The 7,081-nt window shown below is 50.6% G+C and overlaps 1 pseudogene; it reads left to right on the forward strand.

The window, feature by feature from the left end:
• Positions 1-1,209: 1,209 nt before the first annotated feature.
• On the forward strand, positions 1,210-3,456 carry LOC118005579 (annotated as a pseudogene).
• Positions 3,457-7,081: the final 3,625 nt, after the last annotated feature.

Here is a 7,081-nt window from a genome sequence, read left to right on the forward strand (position 1 = left end):
TCCTCCTCCAGAACGCCCTCCTGGGTTCCTAGACAGAGCCCTGGCCCCCCAGCCCCAGCACCAAAGCTTCTATGTGGGATGAAGTATAAGGAGTGAAGCTTCTGTGTTTCCTACCCAAGACCACAGAAGGAGTCTGGGCAGTGGCCAGCACCGCTGGGGAGCACGGGGGTCAGGCCCAGATATAGAGTCCCTGCTTCCCTCTGACCCCCTTAAACCAGCTTCCTTTGCTTTGTCACGTTGAGAAGTCCTGTCCCTCCCCCATCAGCATGGGAGCCCAAAAAGTAGCAACGGAACATTCTGGAAACTTTCTCATGCTCCAAGGATATTGGCTTCTCCCCATGTTCAGGAATCAAGGGGACTCGGCCCAGATCCCTCCCCAACTCTGTCTCCATCTTTCTCTCTCTTATCCCACCCCTCCCCAAGTCCTGGCTGCGAAGACCCGGTTTCCTCTTAGGACACAAGCAGACCATCATGCATCTCGAAGAATGTCAGTGATGATTGAAAGACTGGGGATAGATAATGAAGTGCTGTGCCTGGTGCCCTGCTGAGCACTCCACTCAAAGCATCTCACTTCCGCCTCCCTGAACCCTAAGAGGTAGAAGACTGGATTTGTTCCCATTTATAGAGAAGGAAGCAGAGGCCCAGAGTCACCCACCCAGGGTCACCCAGTTTGTGAATGGCAGAACTGGAACCTGACCCAGCTGCCTCTAGACAGAGCTGGAGAGAGGTCCTAAGACACCCTGCCATGTCTTTCTGCCTTCTTTCTCCCATCCTCTGCCTCAGGCTGAGTCATCAGAGGTCATCTCCCTCCACCCCCTGCGCTCCCCCCGCCACCACCTCCTGGGAGTCCCTGGGACCAGCCTTACCGCAGGTGGTGTGGCTAATTCCAGACCTGACACCACCAGCTCAGGAAAGGGATCCCTCCCCCAGGAGCTGCCGGCTAGCTCGGTGGCCTTGTAAGGTAGACCCTTGTCACTGGAATGTCCTCTTGCTCAGGGAGCTCCCGGAGGTGGAATCTGATGCTGGGGAGGGGAGAAGGAGGCTAGGAATGGCGTTAGAGTCCAGCTGTGCCCCCTGCCCTGCAGCCTTGGGACTGGTGCCCTCTCTGTGTATCTGCCCCAGGGACACCTGAGGAGAGCTGACCAGGGCTGGAAGGGTCATCCAGGGCTCCTGGGGACCCTGTCCCAGCTGTCCAGGCTGTGGGGCATGATGGGGGTGGAAGTTGCCATTTATAGCTCAGAAGGAGTGAACTCCCGTCCCAACAGTGGGTTTGGAGGATGGTGGTGAGCCTAGAGTGACCACTGCCATCCTGGCCACCTCACGGCCATGAGACTTGGGGTCATTATTGAGCATCTACTACATGCCAAGCACCATATGGGCTTTGAAGACATGGTGGTGGACCTGACTCAGTCCAGGGAGAGAGATGACCAATAATTGCAAACAGGGAATTCATTATAATAGGGCAAACTGCTGTCTTAGGTTGGGCTCCTCCAGAAGGAGATGCTGAGGCAAGAATTTGAGGGCAAGTTATTTATTTGGGAGGCCACCCAAGGAGACATAAGTAGAGGGTGAGAAAGTTAGACGGGGAAGGGAAGGAGGCCAGTAAAGGAAGGCTGCCATACTGAAGCCAGTTACCTCTCCTGACAACTGGGGCGCAGTCCCACTGGGGACCTGTGGGGGCGCAGCAGAGAACACACTCCTCAGAGTTGTAAGGGCCGAGAGGCGGGGAAGCTGGGGTATTTATCCACCAATCCCTATCCTCCTCGGTTGAAGGCTGCTTGTGTGTGTGGGGGGGGTGCTCCAGTGTGGGGCACCCTTCCCACCCCACCCCCATGTGGGTTCAGGAAGAAGGAAGCCCTTCACGCCAGGGGGAACAGTGGGAGCCGAGGGCCCCTGGGTAGGCAGTGAGCATTTCAGATAAAATGTTAATGGAATATAGAGAGTCCTCGAGGTGTCAGTGCTCTGTGGTGTTGGAATCTTGTTGCTTGCCGGCCTGTGCGCGTGTGCGTGGACGTGGCCTCAACCGACTATACCCAACAAGCAACCCGAAGCTATGGGGCCTACCCCACCCAGCCTGGGCAGGGCTATTCCCAGCAGAGCAATCAGCCCTATGGACAGCAGAGTTACAGTGGTTACGGCCAGTCAGCAGACACTTCAGGCTACGGCCAGAGCAGCTATGGTTCTTCCTACGAACAGACCCAGAACACAGGCTATGGCGCTCAGTCAGGTCCCCAGGGATATGGCTCAACCGGTGACTATGGCGGTAGCCAGAGTTCTCAGTCATCTTATGGGCAACAGTCCTCTTACCCTGGCTATGGCCAGCAGCCAGCTCCTAGCAGCACCTCGGGAAGTTATGGTAGTGCTTCTCAGAGCAGCGGCTATGGGCAGCCCCAGAGTGGGGCTATGGCCAGCAGTCTGGCTATCGTGGACAGCAGCAAAGCTCCCATAACCCCCCTCAAGGCTATGGCCAGCAGGACCGTGGGGGCCGCGGCCGGGGCGGTGGCGGTGGTTACGACCGCAGCAGCGGTGGCCATGAACCCAGAGGTCGTGGAGGTGGCCGTGGAGGCAGAGGCGGCATGGGCGGAAGTGACCATGGTGGCTTCAGTAAATTTGGTGGCCCTCGGGACCAGGGACCACGTCATGACTCTGAACAGGATAATCCAGACAACACCACCATCTTCGTGCAAGGCTTGGGTGAAAATGTTACAGTTGAGTCTGTGGCTGATTACTTCAAGCAGATTGGTATTATTAAGACAAATAAGAAAACAGGACAGCCCATGATTAATCTGTACACAGACAGGGAAACGGGCAAGCTGAAGGGAGAGGCAACAGTGTCGTTTGATGACCCACCTTCTGCTAAAGCAGCTATTGACTGGTTTGATGGTAAAGAATTCTCTGGGAATCCCATCAAGGTCTCATTTGCTACTCGGTGAGCAGACTTCAACCGGGGCGGTGGCAATGGTCATGGAGGCTGAGGGCGAGGAGGACCCATCGGCCGTGGAGGCTATGGAGGTGGTGGCCGTGGTGGCGGTGGCCGGGGAGGATTCCCCAGTGGAGGGGGTGGTGGTGGCGGCCAGCAGCGAGCTGGTGACTGGAAGTGTCCTAATCCTATATGTGAGAACATGAACTTCTCTTGGAGGAATGAATGCAACCAATGTAAGGCCCCTAAACCAGATGGCCCAGGAAGGGGGACTAGGAGGCTCTCATATGGGGGTAACTATGGAGATGATCGTTGTGGTGGCAGAGGAGGCTATGATTGGGGCAGCTACTGAGGCCGAGGCGGGGACCGTGGGGGCTTCCGAGGGGGCCGGGGTGGTGGGGACAGAGGTGGCTTTGGCCCTGGCAAGATGGACTCCAGGGGTGAGCGCAGACAGGATCGCAGGGAGAGGCCATATTAGCTTGGCTCCTGAGGTTCTGCAACAGCTTTTCTTCTTGTACCCAGTGTTACCCTCATTATTTTGTAATCTTTCAACTGCTGATCACTCATGGGTTTTTTGTGTCAGACTATGTAATTGTAACCATACCTCTGGTTCCCATTAAAAACCATCGTTTTAGTTAAAAAAAAATGTTAATAGAATATACAATATGGGGACCTGGTTGGACTTGGATGGAAGTCAGGAAAGCCTTCCCTGAGGAGGTGGCATTTGAAGTGAGGTCAGAAGGAGGACCGAAAGGTGGGCTGGTAGATACAGGTATTGCATATATGGAGACCACAGGTGACAGGGTCTGAGAAGGGGTGAGTATGCCTTGACTGTGAGAGACAGGTGGGAAGAGCATGGTTGGTGGGAGATGAGCCCACAAGAGTCAGGTGACAGAGGAGAGAATGGGGGCCCCTGATGTATCTTCTGGAGTTTGAGGCATGCAGAGAGAGCGAGGAGGCCAGAATGAACTTAATATTGGTGGAAAAGAGCAAAGATCTCATCTTGCATCCTATGGAGACTTGCTTGTTGAATAATAATATGACAACAATGATAATCAAAGTGGCACTGGCTAAGGATGACCCAGAGTATGTGCTGGGTGGGTCACATGCAGTGTGTGTGTGTGTATGTGTGTGTAGTATCCGTGTGAGGGGAGATTCACTGACCCTTCACCCAGATCCTTGTGTAGTAAGAACCTAGAGGCCCCCCCCACAAGGAAGCTGCTCACCACGGTCACACAGCCGGCACATGGCAAAGCCAGGATTTGAACCTAAGTCTGTCTGATTCCCTGGGACCTAAAACCACCACCGCTCCAGCCCTCCTGCCCTGTTTATTAAGTCAATGTGGGAAGAAGGGAGCAAAGAGCCTTGTGTCCTCCCAGAAATCTCTGAGACATACTCCAAGGGAACTGTGTGGGTTACAGGGCTTGCCCACAAATGCCGAAAAACAGGCATGACCACAAGCTCTGCAACATTGTCATGATAATAATAATTATAGTTAACACCGACATGGCTACCAATCTGCTCACACTCTTCTAAGTGCCTTGCATATATATATAAGCTCATATATTAATTTTCACATAACCCTATGAGATAGAGGCTATTACCATTTCCATTATATAGCAGAAGAAACTGGAGCACAGAGAGGTCAAGTACTTGCTCAAGGCCACCCAGCTAAAAAGTAACAGAATCCAGGCTGTCTGGCTCTAGAGTCTGTCCATTGAGCCACTAAACTGTATCCTGAGCAGCCTTCTGTGCTTGACCTCCAGCCCAAATTACCCTTACATACGATGGCCACCACCCATTGAGTGTCCATGCTACTGCTATTGAGAAACCAACTCTCTGAGACTTCGGCATTTCTGTACAACTCCCAGGCAGTGGCGTAGGCAGTGTTTTTTTCTGGCTATCTTTTCAAGGATGTTTGTATAGCAAACAGCCATGGAAGACAGAGTTTCTTCCTGCAGAGCAAAGGGCAGGATTGTTTGCTGTCCATATAATAAAGATAATGCCTCCCTCTGAGATAAACGTAGAGCAGGTTTGTTTGTAATCTACTAGAAAAGACTGGGATTTCTCAGCTTGGAATTCCTTGGCTGTAGCACACAGTTTTCACCCAATGCCTATCTGCGTTCACCTGCATGGTCTCTGTGGGACTTAGGAGGAACTGGCACAAACAGGAAGTTTATGCTGCCTGCACCACAAGTAATAAAGTCTTTTGTCTCTGACCCTGGAGTCTTGTGTCTTCTGCCAGCATCCATAACGGTGGCAGGTTAAATTGTCAGCTTTCAAGTACAGTGAAATCCCAGACCCTTCATAGTTCTTGATACCTATTTGCTCTCTCTGATGCCACCTGTCACCAAGGTGTCTCTCATGGGATCCTGGAATAACCTGTTGAAGTCTCACCTCTGCTGCTGCCTTTCTGAGCTGGTGCAGAATGGGGTGGTGATGAGTTAAAGAATGCCATCCTTTGAAGGCTTATTTCTCATCCTTGGCACTATTGACATTTGGGACCAGATCATTCTTCATATTACAAGGCTGTCCTGTGCAGTGGATGTGGAGCAGGATCCCTGGCCTCTACCCATTAGATGCCATTAACATCCCACCCCCAGTCATGACAACCCCAAAATGTTCCCATACATTACCAAATACCTCCTGTGGGGCAGTCTAAATTGTCCTCCTTGTTGAGAACCACTCCTAGGAAGAACCAACATCTTGGGCATCCAGCAAAGCTGCCTTCTTTGACTTAGGAAGTCTGTTTTTTTGAGGAATCCCTCTATACTCCCACATTATATGGAAATGATTCCTGAAATACCCTCAGTTTGAACATTGGCATATCAGAATTCCTGGGACTTTGAATGAATGGATTAATGATAAAAAGTAACAACAGCATTGTGTACCCATGTACATAGTAACATCATTCACAATAGCCAACAGCTGGAAGCAACCCTTGAGTGTCCATTGACAGATGAATGGATAAACAAACATGGCATATCTATGGATTATTCAATCTTCCAAAAGGAAGGAAATTCACACGCTACAATGTGGATGAACATTGAAAACATCATGCTGAGTGAAAGAAGCCAGTCACAAAAGCATAAATACTGTTTGACCCCACTTATAGGAGGTCTCCCTAGAAGAGTCAGATTCATAGAGACAGGAAGTAGGATGGTGGGTGCCAGGGTCTGGAGGACAGAGTGAGGAGTCAGCGTTTAGTGGGGACAGAGTTTCAGTTTTGCAAAATGAACAAGCTCTGGGGATGGCTGGTGGAGATGGTTGCACAACATGTGAATCTGCTAATGTCACTGAACTGAACACTTAAAAATGGTAAAGATGGTAAATTTCATGTTTTGTATATTTTACTACAATTTTTAAAAGTAATGACAACAACAATTAATAACATCTGTTGAGTACTTACTGTGTGCCGGGCACTGAGTGTTTTAGATACATTATCTCAGGGTTTACAAACTTCAGTCATTCCTATATCAGCTCTACCTTTTTGTGCATGTCCTACTTTGGGTTTCCCAAAAAGTAGACCCCAAAAAGGATTTGTGGGAGATGGTCGTAGGAGCCCAGTGAGAGAATGGAGAAAGGAGACAGGGAGGGGAGTTTCATTCATGAGTAGGCTACTGCTACAGGCAACTGGGTGTTGGTTCCTCTTGGGATATTCTCAGCGACTTCTGACTTCCACTCCACAGACAGTTTAGAGTTATCTAACGGGAGGTCAGGAAGCTAGGGGCAGTTGCCTACCAACAGTTGACCATCACTGGTTGATGGTTCCCCTCTAGGCATTAATGCCCTGGTGCTTCTGGTCTGCCCCATGCAGGGCCATGAACACTCCATGTTGGAAATCCTAGGCATGTAATGGGAACCGTCTGCAGGTGAACTATGCATGGGTTGAATACAGGGAAGGAGCCATCACCAGTCTGCTAAGGGCATGTGTACCAAAGATACTACAATTTGCTTGATTTTTTTTTCTTTAAGTCTATCATTTAAAAAAGTCTCAGGCAGATTAGTGTGGTCTTTGTGAGCCAAAAATGCCGAAGGTGACAGTGCAGCCCATCACCTTCAGATATTTGTGAGAGAGATCTCAGATTCAGGAGTGGCTTTACAAGCCAGTGAATATGCGGTATCATTGGTTTTGATGAGTATAGGGACCTTGTATTAGAT

This window comes from Mirounga leonina, unplaced genomic scaffold, assembly GCF_011800145.1.
Source record: "Mirounga leonina isolate KUSES-001 unplaced genomic scaffold, KU_Mleo_1.0 Mir_94, whole genome shotgun sequence".
Lineage (NCBI taxonomy): Eukaryota > Metazoa > Chordata > Mammalia > Carnivora > Phocidae > Mirounga > Mirounga leonina.